The following is a 16,626-nucleotide window of genomic DNA, read 5'->3' as shown; positions in this document are numbered from 1 at the left end:
TCCATCTCGACGACCACCGTGTCGTCGGCAATGCCGAGCGCCGCCTCCTTCCCGGCCGGCCTGGAGCCGCCGTCCTCCCACTTGCTCTTCGTGGCGCGCGCCTCCACGCGGCCCGCCGGCGCCTCCTTCCTCTTCAGCCCGCCGGACTCCCTCTTGGGCGCCGGGCGTGCTTCGCCGCCGCTGGCCTTGCTGCTGGAGGGCCGCTGCGACGACTTCTTGTTGACCGTCGGCTGAGGTGATCCGCCGCTCCTCATGTCCCCGAGGAGGGAGTTGTTTTGTTTTGTGTGGGTCTGTGGGATGTAGCTGGGATATCCATTCGCTCATCGATCGACGCGTATATATAGACGCGGAGGCGAACCCTACAATGTAGAGCGTGTGGTTGCCCAAAGAAAATCGCGTGTTCCCGATGGTAGTGAACAGGAGTTTTTCCTTTAGCCCAACTCCGACGCGTGACCCCATTCTATCCGCATGCATCTGTTTAGATCAAAACGGACAGATAACACGGCCCAACATGCGGTCACATCCTTAAATTTTGTTCATTTTGTGTCTGGTCCGCCTCATTTCCAGCGTAAACTTATGCCCGGTTTGCGTCCAGACGGATGCCGAACGGACAGGCACCTCGCCTGCCATGGGACGTGTGGCGGCTGTCCACCTACCTCCACCACCCAAATTGAATGTGCACGCACGGCGGGGCCTGGCTGTCATTGACGCGGGCATGGGTCGTCGTCCTTCTTAATGTGGAAACCGTGGACCGGCCAGTCCACAGCTTCTACTTCCAAGCCGGCCTGCGTCCATTGCCGACAGGAGTAAACCCTACCCACCTCCCCGCCATCGCGCTTCGCTCGCCCACCTCGCCGCCGACGCCACGGGCTGGCATTGGATCAAGGGGAAGCACGACCGCGAGGCCGGCTCCTCCTCGAGCCAACGCCGCTCCAGCAGATCCGCCCCGCCCGCACCGCCTTCTCCTCCGCCGTCTCCGCCACCTGCGCCGCCAGTATTCCAGATGGCGCCGCCAGCCACCGGGCATCGCGACAGGCCATACATCCATGTCGATGTATGTCGTCGCTACTGGGAGACGGCGATGCCGGTGCCGTGGGGAGATGTCCACTGCCAAATAATTGGCATCTCTCCGCCGACCGCGTGCCCATCCCTCCAGTGCCCGCGAGCGGCCGTGCCCGCCGCGAGGAGATCAACCGACAGCGCTCGCGCCTCCCACCGGATCTACTGGCGGACTCCAGGTACGCCATAGATTTGCCGCTATGGGACACCTGGCTCCGCGACGAGCACGACCAGTAGTAGCAATCTTTTTTTACCGTCCGTCCTCCTAGCCCGCGCCGCCCACATCCTCCTCGTGCCGATGACGACCCTTCCCATACGAGGGGCCATAGGCGTGTGCGCGGCATCACGCCAACGCCTTCTCCGTCCCCGTCCCCGCCACCGCCGCCGCCCATGACCGAGGAGGAGGAGACCCGGCTCATGAGGCGTGTCATGGAGGACTCCATGAACACGCACGACGAGCGGCAAATAGGATGGCCTGGAAACCGCTCTGGCCCTGTCGGTGGCCGGAGATGTGGCCATCGCGGAGATGGACGTCGACGTCAAGGAGGAGGTGCCGGAGGAGGTGCTGGAGGAGGCGCTCATCGCCGCGTGAAACCCTCATCTGGTGGGCCAGGCGTGGAGCTGGTCGTGCACGGCGCCGGAGATGGCTGACTCCGTGGGTGTCGGCCCATGGTCAGCCACACCGCCACGGTCACCAGAGCATGAGCAGGAGCCACGGGAGGAGGTGGTGCAGGCGCCTCCGATGCAGGCGCCACCGGTCTGGTAGGGGCCACCAGCCCACCTGTGGCAGCTACCGCCCTACGTCGACCTCACCGGCGACGACGACGAGTAGGACGGCGACTCCTGAAGACGATGGCGGCCACCGGCGACGGCCTTTATCTACTTTTTTTTTTATGTCTTTTAATAAGTTTTAGTTTAATTAAGACATGTGGTACTATGGACGCTATGGGCGCATGACGTTTTATGTTTATATTCATGTATTCGTATTATTTGCAAGTTTATTTTCTTTATTTTTGGGGCAAAAATAAGAAGGCCATGACCCTGGACGGTTTGGGGCGAGGCGTGTCCGTTGGGCGCACCGATGCCCGCACGACCGCAAGCGGACGGTCATGTCCGTTTTTCTGCTCCAAACGGACAAAAAAGGACGAACTAGATGTCCGTTTGGGGTCGCGCATTGGAGTTGGCCTTAGTGAAAATTCGTTTACTAAGATTAACTCCAACGCGCCGACCCAAACGGATGGCGCTTTTATCCGCTTTTTATCTGTTTATGTCGGCCCGACAGACACCCATGTCCGCTTTTGGGTTTGGGTCGGCGCTTGCGCCCAACGCTGACCCGACCTATTTTTAAGATCATGAAAAAAACATTATCGCAAACATTTTGAAAAATAAAAACCTTAATTAAACATTAATGCCTGCCACAAAGGCCAGCAAGAGTCCACGAGTCCACTTTTACATTAACTAAAATATTAAATAAAAGTAAAACTACGAGGAGGCGCGCTGCCCTAGGCGTTCTCGTTGTCGTCGGGGCCGGTGAGGCCGATGAGCGTCGGCGCCGAACCAACCCAAGGGAACGCCGTCGACCAGGCTCGAGCGACGTCGTCCGCCGCGAGCTGTACCGCCGCCGGCGGGGCTGGCCTAGCGCGGGCAAGGCGCTCCTCTTCCTCCGCGTCGCGCTCCAGCATCTCGAGATACTCGCTCTCACGGAGCTCCTCGGCCAGCCTTCGCGGCCGCTACTGCTCGAGGCAGGCCTGCTCCTGCGCCAACGACGCCCCCAATCAGACCATTGACGCGCCGACCCACTCGCGCACTTGCCCGGTCCATGAGTAGCTCTCGATGAGGGCCGGCTCCGGCTCCGGCTCGGCCTTGACGGGGGACGGCGGCATGACACAGTCGCCGGCCGCCGAGAGCGCCATGGCCGCGGTAGTTGGGCGGCCGCCAGGTGGAGACGCGGCGAACAATGAGAGGACACGCGGCGAGTCCGCTCCGCGTCCGTGCTGAAGCATTTGAGCTTCAAATGGGTCCGCACGGACGCGAAGCGGGCACATTTTAAAAATGGATCGGCGCGTTGGATCAATACTTTTGTTCGTGGGATCCAATCGAACGGCGGCGGACGAAATGGGTTCCTGCGTTGAAGTTGCTCTAACCACCACTTCAGAAAATCACGTCCGGTTTGCTCCTTCAAACCAAACCCTGCATTCTGGGGGAATGATTTTGTACTTCATGATCTGCTTCCAACAATTTGATTATTTTCTTTCTGAGACCGGCCTTTCAACACCGCTATGTGAACAGTAAAGCGGGAGTAGTAAATTGTTCATGCTGTACAGATTCTCTCTCACCTGTGACACCGCTCGGTCACTGTTACTCCTTTACGTGAGACGTAGAGCGTTGCCGTCCCGTCCCATCGTTGTTTAACTTTTCTCCGCCTTACCTCCGAAAAATAAATGAGTTTCGCTGTTTGCCTGAGCTCATATATCATGAGGTTGTAGAGGCATGCCACGAATACTACTTCTTTAACACGCGTCTCACGGTATACGTCTCCCGCTCGTTCTGTAGCATCGTGATCGAGCCAATGCATTAAACTTAAACTTTTTGACACGGCGTGACTTTTGGACGCGTACATAGTACCATATACTCGCTTGTCTATAGATTTTTTAGAAAGCCAAATTTTATAGATTTTGATCAAGTTTGTAGAGTAAAACATATACATCTAGAATAGATACATCACAAGGCGTACTTTCACATCGCACATATTTTGTATTGTAGATATAAATAATTTTCTTTACAGACTTGGTCAAAGTTTGTAAAGTTTGATTTTAAGAAAATCTATATACACTACATTATGAAACGAAGAAAGTAGTTCACAACGCATATAAAGACTGGCTCAATCAGACAAGCACATGCACCGCTGGTTCATGTATAAGTTTTCCTTTCAGTTTCTGTTTTTTGGTACAAGTTTTTTTTTTGTGGAAGATTTTTTTTTTGGAACAAGTTTTTTTTAGAAAAGGAGGATGACCCCCGGCCTCTGCATCTGGGAGATGCATACGGCTACTTTATTGATTATTCTCGAGGACCTTACAAAGTATTACAACAATGTGCCTGAATCCACCATCTTGGCAACACATGCCGCTACTCCTATCCAAAATGATGAAGGGGTGCTAGCTGGGCCACTACCCAAACCACTCACCTAAGCCTAACATCAAAAGCCGGAAGCCGAAACATATTCGGAAGCCCCAGCCGAGCCACATACCGGGTCTGGGGCACAATCCGGTCAGACGCACTCGTGTGTCGTCGCCGCCATCTTCCACAGGTCCGTCTTCAGGTCATATTGAGGCTTCTACCTTGTCTGGCCACTCAGCCATCGACGTCACCATGACGCCAGACAGCAACCTCCTCCTGCGCGAGTCCATCTCCGCGCATCAGACGCCGAGTCTCAACAGCACCACGCCGCCGAGATCCGCCACCATCAATGTGTAAGATGAAGCACCGCTCCACCAGAGTCGCCGTCCTCTGGTCCCTCGAGCCCGTGTGCACCTCCAAGAATGACGCCCCCATGGGGGAAAACGACACCAGAGAGCCGCCGTCATCCGATCTACTGATCTAGGGTTTCCCCCGGAGGTAGCAGAGAGTGGCCTTGAACTTCTCCACGACGATGCCTTCAGGAAGGGAACGACGCAGACAGCGTCGCCATCGCCGGCCTTGGCAGTAGCCAAAAGCAGGTTTTCACCCAGATCTGATCGAAAACCTCCATCTCTCGTGCACGGGTCGCCGCCATCCTTGCCGGGATCTGGATGATCCCGCCTGCCAGATCTCAGCAAGGGGAAGCCCCCCCCCCCCCCCCCCCCCACCGAGACCCGCCGGCTGCCGCCCCTGGAAGCCAGATCCATATGCGACTCAGCCGACCGCGGCCAACTGAGCGCCCGGGAGCAGCACCAGTAGCCGACGCCCCCGAGCCACCCACGGCATCGAAGAGGCAGCCGCCTTCGCACGCCCCCGAGGACGGACCCCCAGATCCAACACGACGGCTCCGCCCCTCCTCTGGCGAAGCGGCCGCGAGATGCAGCGGAGGCGCCCCGCCGCCACCTTCCTCGGAGCGCGCGCGGCGTTCGTCGGCGGCCTCCTCTGGTGGCGGCGAGACTGGGAGGGCGAGGGGGTGGGGAGCGGTGGCGCTAGATCGGGGTTCCCCCGAGTCGCTAGAGGAGGGGCGACGCGGGGGTCTTAAAAATGGAGAGGATGTAGCCTTTTTGGAACAAGTTAAGGAACAAAAATACCAAATCGTTACTGTCTTTGATTTCTCTCCCTAATTAATAATAAAGCACGGATTGACTTTGTCGGGTTCACCGTCACAATACGCTTCTTCCTGTGAATTTACGCTTTTAATTTGAATTTAAAACATATATGCGAGGTGGTACTATTTCGGAAACCGTTTCATCCGTCGATTTTCGTGGTCACCAGCAGGCTCAACCGGCTGGGCCTCGACCTGAAGCGAGTACTTCCTTCGGGCCGCGTCCCTGTGGTTTTAGAAATCAACCCGCAGTCCACCGTAGCCCAAACATAAGTGTAAAAAACAGTTCGTACGTAGCCCTGACTCGCCCGTCGCTGAAATTGCTGCCCCGCACGAGGGTTTCTTCCGCCGCCGCGCCCCCATCCCTCCGCCGCCGCCGTCCCTCCACCCTGTGGTACCCGTCCTCGATCCGTGGTCACCAAATCCGGACGAGATCGGCAGGATCTGCCGCATGTCCCGCGACACCTAGCCGCAGCTGCTCGTCGGCCATGCGGGGAGCACGGACGAGCTGCTCGTCAACGTCCATCCCGCAGCCCCGCTGACGACCGTGCCCAGCCTCCTCGACAGCGCGCCTCTCCAACTTGCCGCATGGTATGTCTCCCCTGTTGCATAGATGATTGACAAGCACCGGCACCGCCAAGATCTGTTGACTTGACCCCCACCCCATCTCCGCAGTTGTCAATGATTAAATATTTCTGATTGCAGCCAAATTTTAGTAGGGGAAGGATGGATACCGCAAGGCTTTCATATGTGTTTTGATTTTGCCGATAGGGATTTCTAATATTCTGACAAGAGTCAAACTAGCAATCGTGAAGATGGAGAATTCATGCAACTCCATCTTACTTCAACCCTCAGGTTTGTCTTTTCCCATCCTTAATCACATGTATTTTTTCGAGATTGATTAATCACATGTATGTGTTTCTACAATCTTGATCATGCATGAATAGAATTACTAGACGGAAGATGTTTGAAGTGCAAACTAATATAATGTTTAGGTTCAGATTTGGTGAGAAAGTGAGAACATGAACACATCAGAGATCAGACTCTATGCTCTGTAGCCAATCGCTTTTTTCATGTAATTATATTAAGAAAAGAGAAACCATAGCATGCAATGCCTACCAACCATCTGCTAATAAGCACCTTCCAGAGCTCCTGTGAATGTCTACTCTCAGCACACGGTCGCACTGTCATTGGGGCAGTCCTACAGTTTATAGATGGGGGCATGGGGCATAATTGCCCACTTAATACTATAGAAATAAATTAAGATTCCAGTTACTAATCTTTTGTGCATTATATCATAAAGCATAGATATCAGGTTTCAGTTTGACTCATGCATGAACAGATTCCCTATAGCTTCACTACACACATACTGCCACCACTGCGTACACCTCAGTACCCACGACTGGTCGATCAGGTGTCCACGAAGTACACAACGGGGAGCTCTCAGATTAACCTTAGGTTTCAAACTTCATGCCTGCATCTACCGCCCAGTTCTGGTTGCTCGAGATCACAGCCCGCACCTTGGCCCCCAGTCTGCGTGGAGGAATAGAGCAGTCTTGATCTAGAATTTCTTCCTGCGGTTGTGGGCCTTGTGGCAGCAGAATTTCAGTTTTTTCCGATTGTTGTTGGATCTTACAGTTGTAGTCCTTGAGCTCTATCTAAAGGTGTTTACATATACGTATGCATGCATTTTGATACCTAATCAGAATAGGTTTTTAGAATTAATTCATAGTTTGTTAACGAAATTGGTATACCATTGCAGCCATCTAATTGGTGGTATGGTGTGCTTCTGATGGTATTTCACGGCGTTTGTACCAGCAGCATAGTAAAAACCTCCCGTCAACACGGCTTATTTATCGTTTCTGGAGGGCCTCACAGATGAGCTATTCATCGGCGGCACCTTGCCAGTCATTTAGAGGATCTGCGGGAACAAATAAACAAGCAGAGCGTCATCAGTCAGGGACCAACATCCATGCCAACTGCCCAAGATGACTGCTAAGGCAATTAATATTCTCTCTCAATCTTCAGCCACCATCTGATGTTAATTGATCTTGATCTTCCCCACTCACCAATTCTGAAGACACTTCGGATCTCACATTAACTTCATTCAGTCTTTAAGAATAATCAAAGGTATGTTGTACAATAATTTTACAACTAAACAAACCTTCCAAATGTATCGATATCATTTTCACTAATATGCATAGTCTTCTGTTGGTAGAATAGACATATGGATCTCAAAGCTATGGATCATGCGCCCATACAAAAAAGGACAACTGACTAGATTGATGATACGTTATGGCAAGAAGGCTATATATTCATGGTATTCTTAACCCTACTCTTGACATTTTAACCGATGCCCATAGGAAACATAATTAGGCATTTTCAACTATCAAAGTTTCTTTCAGCATGCTTTCCATAATATATTGAAATTTGACAACAAAATTGTTTTCTGTGATGTTATGTAATCAATTCAGAGTGTGTAGAAGATGTTGTCCTGGTTGTGTAGAGTATGCGGTGCGTAGCTTCTTGTGTGTGTGTGTGCATATATGTTAATTGGTGGCTGTGCATATATGTTAATTGGTGGCTGGTGTGTGTGCAGGGTGCAAATGGGGCCAGTGAGTAGGCGGCGAGTATACTACGCCGAGAAGCGATACAGGGGCATGAATCTTGAGCCGGTGTGCGCAACGACCTGCGCTACTGCACTAATAGCCTTGACAGAGCACTAGGGCCGGCTCGACAGGGCATGCAGCCCGCCGGTGGACGCCTGAATGTGCGCGACGGAGATGAACCCCGCGTCGTCGCCTCTATAGCCTGGACAGAGCTCCACCAGTGCTCGTGATGAACCCCATGTATGTGCTGGTGATGGCGCTCTCCGTCTACTTTCTCCACCGGCTATCAGAGAGTAGAGATCACATTGTGGATTTGTGCTTTCTTCAGAGATGTGCTCCTGTCGTTGTTGGTTGTCAAATTTGTGATGTAATCCGTCCCTATGTCGATGTCTTAACCACTTCGTACTACCGCACAATTAGCAGAACAGAGCAGATGCCGCAGTCTACCCATTGATTTCTTGGAGTGATTCAAACCTAGGAAAGCCTGCTACTTGTGCAAGCAACAGGGTAAGAAGTTTCACTTTTCTTACTAATGCACCTCAATTTGTAAGGTTAGAACAATGTCAGATTACTTTATGTTGGTTTTCAAATTTCTACATATTCCTTTCTTACAGACTTTGCCTTCAAGCAATTCTAATTATCTAGGTAGTATGGAAAGCAGGCAAATTATGTATCTATTTGGGTGTACTCGTGCTCTGCTATGTCAAATTGAGGAGAAATAATTATTTTATTCACCCATCCTATTTTTTATCTATAATGATGATCATTTTTCCATGTTGTGATCTTTGCTCCAGTTGTGCTAATACCATGTTTATCATGTTTACCATGTTTTATCTTAAAAATTGGCTTCTATTTTGTTTCTAACCTATATCTCAACATGGTTACTTTCTCCAAACATGCTTTAGCTGCAGCATTGGTCAACTGGCTTGAGCACAGCTCACATGAGTCATCGCCAAATGACCCTTTTCTGAAATTCACTGAGAGAGGAGTTACTCCATGTCAGTATGTACATACAGATGCAAGCAATGGATAAACTCATCAAGACCATGTCTATTAGTCCTTCAGTATTTTTTGGAATGAGATGACACGTTGTATGCCAGGTAACAAGCAACTGAAGCAAGGGAAAGAATGAGCCCCTGAACCCAGGATGCATGGCGAAGGATCCAATATGTCAGGACCAATGAGGGAATTGCAGAGCTTCATATACATTTGCCTTCTTCAAGTGTCTAGATTACATGAAACATGTTTCTTCAAGTGTCTACACACTACAGGAAATAAGTTTTTTATGGAAGTAGTCAAACCTGGATACCAATTCATTGGAACCATTATATTCCTTATAGAAGTAATGCAATATATTCTCTCTCTTGTACCTACTTGAAATACCGTTGTGGCTCTGTACTTTGCTTCTCATATTGCAAGGGTAACACATTGTATGCCTATTCTCTCTCTTAGCTGTAGCAAGGATGGAGCAGGAAAGTGTGGTGGACCTTCTAACATTCATATTGTACATGTACGAGCTATGGGCCATTATTGTTTATCATATGGATTGTAAATGTAGTGACACTGAAGTTTATATCATATCCGCAAATTTCTTTATTTTAAAAGTGATGATATACTGACACATTATGTTGATTTAAAATTCTGGTAGTCGTGACCTTGATATTCCCTGTAGAGCCAGCAAAAAATTAGAATAAAAAGGTTTATTAGAGAATTATTACAATTGGCGATTGAATGCAAGTGGCAGTGATTTTACATCTATGTGTGGGAACTTGATGAAAGATTACTTGCAAAGTATATATACAAGTGAAAAATAACATTTATTTAGATGAGCTATTACCGGAGCAGATATATTGTATTTCTAGCTGAAGTTAACATTGCTATGCTAAACTATTTCACTATGCAACAACTCCAGGGAAAGAAACATACATATAAGCCTAATCTTAAATGTATGGAAATGTTGAAGCTTCAACGTCGTGGTCCAGCTTTCGTGGAGGACTTGCACCATTTGGGACTTCTGTTGGATGAGGGGTTGGCCACGAACATAGCATAGGTCGACGGCGGGGAGGGGGTCTATGTTGGTGAAGAGGGTGACACTAGGAAGGAGGCCAATGGTGTGAAAGAGGGTGATGGAGGGAGGAGGACGACGGGAGGAGAGGGAGGCAATGGTGGGGCGACGACACAAATAGAATTGAGATGGAGGGCTGGTGGCTGGACAGTGGTGAGCTTGTGAGAATGGAACAATGGCGACGCCATCGATAGCGCTTCGTGGCGGACTTGTGATAAGGAAACAATCCAACGTCATGGATAGTGCTTCGACGGGGTTCATGAAAGTTCATGAAAATGGAGATACACAAGTAAGTGTAAAGCCAGTTGGCGATGGCACTGTCATCGTAAATATATTAAGCTCTGTGATTTCGACTTCACGAAGATAAGCTTCGGCAACTTCACCAAATTGTACTATGAGAGGCCTCTGATTCGTGTAGTTGGTGAAGCATGGCGTTGAAGGAGATCCGAACAACCCCTAAACTAAAATTGTGTTCTTGGACATCAACATATCAAACTGAAAAAAGACTAATTGATGCGCCTAAGCAGTCAATGGTTAAATAAAATTTTGTAGGTCTACCTCATGATACTATCCATGCATTCCATCTTTAAGAAGTCATTCAAGTAACTTAATCATTTGTTCGATTCGTTTAGCTGCATTGTCACCCGTAGCAACGCACGGCCATATTTACTAGTATATGCAAAATCACGGAGAGTGCATCGGAACAAGACAATGCCAACATGGACCTGCCCCCGTTTTCAACGCTTAGATATTTGCCCGAACTGAAGAAAAAAACGTCCTCAAACCATCACACAGCTTCTCAAGGGCCATCGGCACTTTTTGTTACGCAGAACATAATTAATTTACAGCTAATCGTACTGTTCTCTTCATCATTTTCTTCATTAGATTTTATTTGACTACACTCTTCGCTATTAATTCTAGCACGAAACAATTTTTATTTTTTACTGTTTGGAACAAAACAGTGCCAAGAAATCACTACTTTTTTTCCTAAAACAATTTAGTTAGTTTCTACAGTTTCAATTATTATTTTTTGTGGGTAAGATGTTCTTCAAATCTGTGCTGTAGGACGCAAAATTTTTGGAGGAAGATTTCTTGATTCTTGTTAAGCAATCCCTCCTGAATTGTACATCAAGATAAACCAAGGTTAAACCAATTACTCTCTTCGTCTCATAATATAAAAACATTTTTTATACTAGCCTAGTGTCAAAACGCTCTTATTTTTTTTTTTAAAAAATTCTTATATTATGAGACGGTGGGGGTAGGTTTTTTTTTGGGCTCAGACATGGTTTTGCTGCTGCCTACGTTTTATTGCCCAACAAGCTTTGTTGTGATTTATCCAACTTCACTGGGTACCTCTATATACAGGCAAGCCAGTCCATCTCCCTCTCATCTTTCGTTCGAACACATTCAATTATTTTGAATTGTAGCAACTATTGTCAAACCCGCATACGCTCCCATTTTTAACGTATGCGATGACAGCAACCAAATAGTTACGCAAAATCAGCCTTAGCATGGACGAGCCATCAATAACCTTCAATTTGTGGGCGAAAGCTAAATCAAACCCCGAACTCTTAATCCCTGAAATCATCACACCAAACTCTCTAATCCCGGTCTATTTTAAACCTTGACAGAACATAGCCGGGATTTGCTGAATTGGGCCAGCCCAGTAGCACAGTTACTTGCGCGCACGCACTAATCTGCTTTTTTATTAGTTTCTTCCTTTTTCGTTTTCTTTTCTTTTTTCATTTTTACACATGTCCAATTTTTCTCAGTACCCAATGTACATTTTTAACGCACACATTAAATATTTTTGAATAAACTTTTGATATTTTCAAATACATTATGTACATTTATAAATTACATTTTTTCAAAACTTTTTGAATACATGGTAATATTTTTTCAACTACATGTTTTACATTTTCTAATGACAATAATCATTTTATAAAACTACACAACACTCTTTTACGTGGTTCAACATTTTTAAATTTGCATAGACTGTTTTCAAGCACATGCCACATATATTCTGTTAAGGTTATGACACATTTTTTACATCATGCAAATATGTTTTTACATTGTAAACACATTCTTTTAAAAATGTGACAAACACATTTTTTGGAACTCGTGATCATTCTTGAAATGTTACATTTTTTTGAATGTATAAAACATTTTTTTGAATCACAAAAATATTATTATACATTGTATAAACATTTGGATTGGCCCGTAGATTTTTTAAAACTTGTGATATTTTTTAGATGTCACAAAATATTTTCAGGTTTCAGAAAATGTTTATGTATCAAAACGTGTCCGCACTTTAAAATTTTGTTCAGGTTGCAGAAAAAATTTATGTTTCAGAAAGTGTTTGCCCCTAAAAAATGTTTTCAAAGTTTGATGCTTTGGTTTCTGATTAAATATTTCGGGCCTCTGACTATGTCAGTCATAGTCGTTTGGTGTAGTGGCTACCAGGTCCCAAGTTCAACTCCACAGCATGTTTTTATGTTTTGGAATTATTACGTCGCCCGTTAAGAAAAAGAAAGAAAGATTTTTTATGTCGCGTGTTAAGGAAAAAAAACTCACTTCATGTCTGGTGGGCTGGCCCAGTCGAGTCCATTGCCAATAATCGGAAACATTTTTTAAATACATTATTTATGAAATAATTTACGAAATTCTAAAAACAGTATTTAAAAATGTGACACAATTTTGGAAATACGAAATATTTTTCATAGAATGTGAAAACTGTTGGAATTCTGAACATTTTTTGATAAATCTGATTTTTTTAATTCACGAACAGTTTTTTAAAATGCTAATAGAGTTGATTTTGTGCGAAACACGAAGTTCCAAACAGTTTTTAAAAACACAAAACGAATTGAATTAGTGCGAAAAATAGAAAACGGAAACATTTTTAACTTTTGAACAATTTTAGAAATGTGCGAACATTTTTTAAACCTCAAGAATTCTTGTTGTGTTATATTGGGCCGGCTAAAATTTTAGTCCGTGAGAGTAGCTGGAATCCCGGCCGGGATTGTAGTCTTCCCATCGTGCCAAACAGGTCTAGGGTCGAAAATAGACCGGGATTACGAGTTCAGAGTGCCAATTTCCGAGATTCAAAATTCAAAGTTTGATTTAGTTTTCGTCTACAACTTCAAGGTTTATTTTGGACTTTTTCCATCCAATTGGTACTGCGTCCCTTTGGACCAAGTCATTGGCCCTCCATCGTCAAAGCCCTGCATGCACCTCGCACTGATGTGTTAAAAAGCTAGGCAGCTGCACGCCATACCGATTAGTCAAAGATGTCGTCTCGTCGGACAGTGCACAGCACCCCATCCCTACGTCCTTAGCTTGCCCACAAAGCCATCGTGCACAGCCCAGTCGATCGTTGTGCAAAAATCGTTCGTACACCGAGCACGACGCAGAGCGGCAACATCCTCGGCACGCCCCACCACCTCTAGTACTGTAGCCATGCTACTCCAACGCTGGCACAACACCTTTTTTCTTGCCCATCTCTCGAACTTTATAGCCATGTGTACTGTAGCCATGCACACCCCGCCGCCTTCCCGGCCGGCCTGGAGCCGCCGTCCTCCCCCTTGCTCTTCGTGGCGCGCGCCTCGACGCGGCCCGCCGGCGCCTCCTTCCTCTTCAGCCCGCCGACTCGATCCCTCTTGGGCGCCGGACGTGCTTCGCCGCTGCCGGCCTTGCTGCTTGAGGGCCGCTGCGCGGACTTCTTGTTGACCGTCGGTTGACGTGATGTTAGAATAAATCCGACACACTCCGTCGATTATCCAAGGACCAAGCAATTACACGAGTACGACACCGAAATTTGTTAACGAGGTTCATCGATATGGCTACATTCTCGGGGCTTGACTATGGGCGCTCCTCCCCGTGACACCGTCATAATACCGCACCAGGTCGTCCTGGACGCCGGCACATGCCGCCGGCTTCCCTGCGTTCATGTGCTATTATGTTGGCATAGGTTACATCGTGTGTTTATCCCCACTATATATGAGAGGCCTAGGATACAAGTGTCCTACTATGACACAACTCCATATCCTATCTAAACACAATACTACTCAGAGTCCAACTTCCAACTGTAACCTACCTTGTACACAATATTCGACACAACTCTAACAAACTTCACCTCGGCGAATATTCTTCACCACATTGAATTCGTCAATGCGTCAAACTTCCATCTACATTGGACTTGAGCTTATCCCATGAGTAACACTGCTACTCCAAAGACTCCATATGACTCCACCTGCAACTTGTAGTCCTTTCTTTTCTTGACCACACTCAACACTCGAGCAAAATTAAGTTCCTTGTTACTCTAGTTTGTGCTCCAACTTCCAAAGTATCCGTCAACGCCATCACACACCGATCACTGACCTGCGTGACAGTGAACAACTCACATATTGGTGTCGCATATAAGAGTTACCTGAACTCAACATCACCGCTCCATTCTTGACTGCCTGTCTAAAACTTGAAGGAATTTCACCATTGCTTTTAGTCATCCCGAGTCAAATTCACAGTTGTCTCACCACATGTATGAACACCAGAGCCCTGGCCCGTCTCCATGTCCCGTGCGTGCCGCACGCCTAGCCGCTATTACCGCGTCGAGCCTCCATTGTCCCGGTCGAGTCTCAAGGGTTGCGAACCAACACCACTCAACCCCCACTGCAGAGTATCATCAATCATCACCGACCGATGACGAGTTTCACGCTCCCACCGGACCACTGGGCTCCAGTCCGAATTACGTGTCCCTCGCTTTTCTCCGCTGAATAGACTTTAATTATCTGGATCCTTACATCGTAGCCCCTCAATCCAGCTCCACCTTCAACATGACTCCATGGTAAATGATCAGTCCACCCTCACGCCCCGTCGACTTTAAGATCTCATGTGCACCGTCTTGAATCAACCCCGCTCCATAGTCTTGTCGAAGCCACACAAACACTCAGGCCCGTGCCGCGTGTTTCCATGCCCAGAAGTCGGTCACCATCAGCATCACGCACCTATGTCGTCGTCGCCGATCCCACCACCGTCTTCTGTACCAACCGACTCACGTCGATCCGTCAGACTGTCCAGTCCGACCCAGTCGAACTTATCCGACTGCAACCATGCTCCACCCTGCGTCATGTCTGCCCTGCAATCTCCGTGCATTGCTTATCGCCCTGTGTATGCATGATCCTTCCACTGTTGGAATATTAGGCAAGTTCATGATTAATTCCAGTAAATAATTCATGACTAGAAGAGATACTAGCATGCAATAATCTAGCAAACTAGAAGAACAGCAAGACATGCATAACAGCAGCAAACACGTAACAATAGCTGTAGAAACAAACATGAACAAAGGATGTTGGACGTACTGATCGTTAGCTATTATGGGTGCGACAGTGTTGATGACGATGTTGGCGACGATCTGCTGCTGACGGCGATGAATACGACGATGAGTAGCACCGCCCGACTTGGACGGAAGACGACCCGTGATGACGAATTTGAGCAGTCGCGCACAGCGCTTCCCAAAAACCTAATTCGTCCTCTCCTGGTGCAGGATCGCAAAGACGAACGGTTCCGGAGACCTGCTCTCCCACGCGCCGATGCACGCCGGCGTTTGAGATGGAGTAGACTACGATGGCGGCGCAAGTTGTGAGATGAGGCAAAACCCTAGGTGTTTTTCGGTGTATCTCTGGCCGCAGCCGGTAGCTGTATATATATTAGGACCAGAGGCGGTATTGTGTCGCGACCACAATCCCAAACCGACTCGGTTTCTAATTCGTATACTTACCGGACAAGAAATCAAAAACTTGTCTGCCAAGATATAAAAATAAAACGGCAAAAGGAAGCTGCGCTCCTGCAAGGAGACGGACCGGATTTCGGCGGACCATTCACGCGCATGTCGCATGTACGCGCCGCCTCGCCACGCCACGCCACGCCACGGCCCGGCCCGGCCCGGCCCGGCCAGGCGAGGCGAGCGAGCGCGCGCGTGTGGTTTTCCCTTTCTCTTCTCACACACCACTTAGAGTGGTGGAGAGAACCCACTATATAAAGAGGTCCAACTCTTCTTCAACTTCCAAGGTGGGACTAAACTTAGCACCACCACTTGCCATTTTACACATGGGCTTTGAGCTTTCAGAAATTGCTATGGGCCTAGCCCATTAATTCTAACAATCCCCCACCAGATCTCAAATACCCATTTAGAGATTTGCCTTCTCTCATCACTTGTTTAATATACCAGTGTTTCAGCAGAGACTGTTAAGTTGAACTTCTGCCTAGAACTTTAAGCTACATCCATTCACAACTTGACAATGGACTATGCCTTGAATTGCTAGTTTTGTGTGAACAGGTTTCACTCAAAGTCTTAACCAGTACCTGACCGCCAGTAGGCTACCCCGCGGTTTGGAGCTTATACGTCATACTCCCTGGTCTCTTCGTGAGCTTACTAGAGATCACCCAAATCTCATAGACTGCGACGTTTACAGTCAGAACTCATATAGGTGTGTTCTTTCAAGACTGCTCTGTAGGACAGCATCTTTGCTAATTATAGCCAATAGAACCACATTAAGGCATGTTGCCAACCTGCCTTACAGATCTGAGCCTTACAGCTCTGAGAGTTTTGCATCTTC

At 47.8% G+C, this 16,626-nt stretch overlaps 1 long non-coding RNA gene across 4 annotated transcripts; it reads left to right on the top strand.

Annotated features, from left to right (window-relative positions):
- The first annotated feature begins 5,636 nt into the window (after positions 1-5,636).
- On the top strand, positions 5,637-8,841 carry LOC109786924 (uncharacterized). 4 transcript variants are annotated; one of them, XR_012205536.1, is made up of 5 exons: positions 5,637-5,932; positions 6,047-6,196; positions 7,104-7,471; positions 7,565-7,661; positions 7,941-8,841. It is a non-coding gene; the product is annotated as an uncharacterized lncRNA (long non-coding RNA). The 4 variants fall into 4 exon arrangements; XR_012205537.1 differs by having other exon boundaries at positions 7,560-7,661; XR_012205535.1 differs by having other exon boundaries at positions 5,638-5,932; positions 7,560-8,841.
- Positions 8,842-16,626: the final 7,785 nt, after the last annotated feature.

This window comes from Aegilops tauschii, chromosome 3, assembly GCF_002575655.3.
Source record: "Aegilops tauschii subsp. strangulata cultivar AL8/78 chromosome 3, Aet v6.0, whole genome shotgun sequence".
Taxonomy (NCBI): Eukaryota; Viridiplantae; Streptophyta; class Magnoliopsida; order Poales; family Poaceae; genus Aegilops; species Aegilops tauschii.
This window is presented reverse-complemented; position numbering and strand designations above follow the sequence as displayed.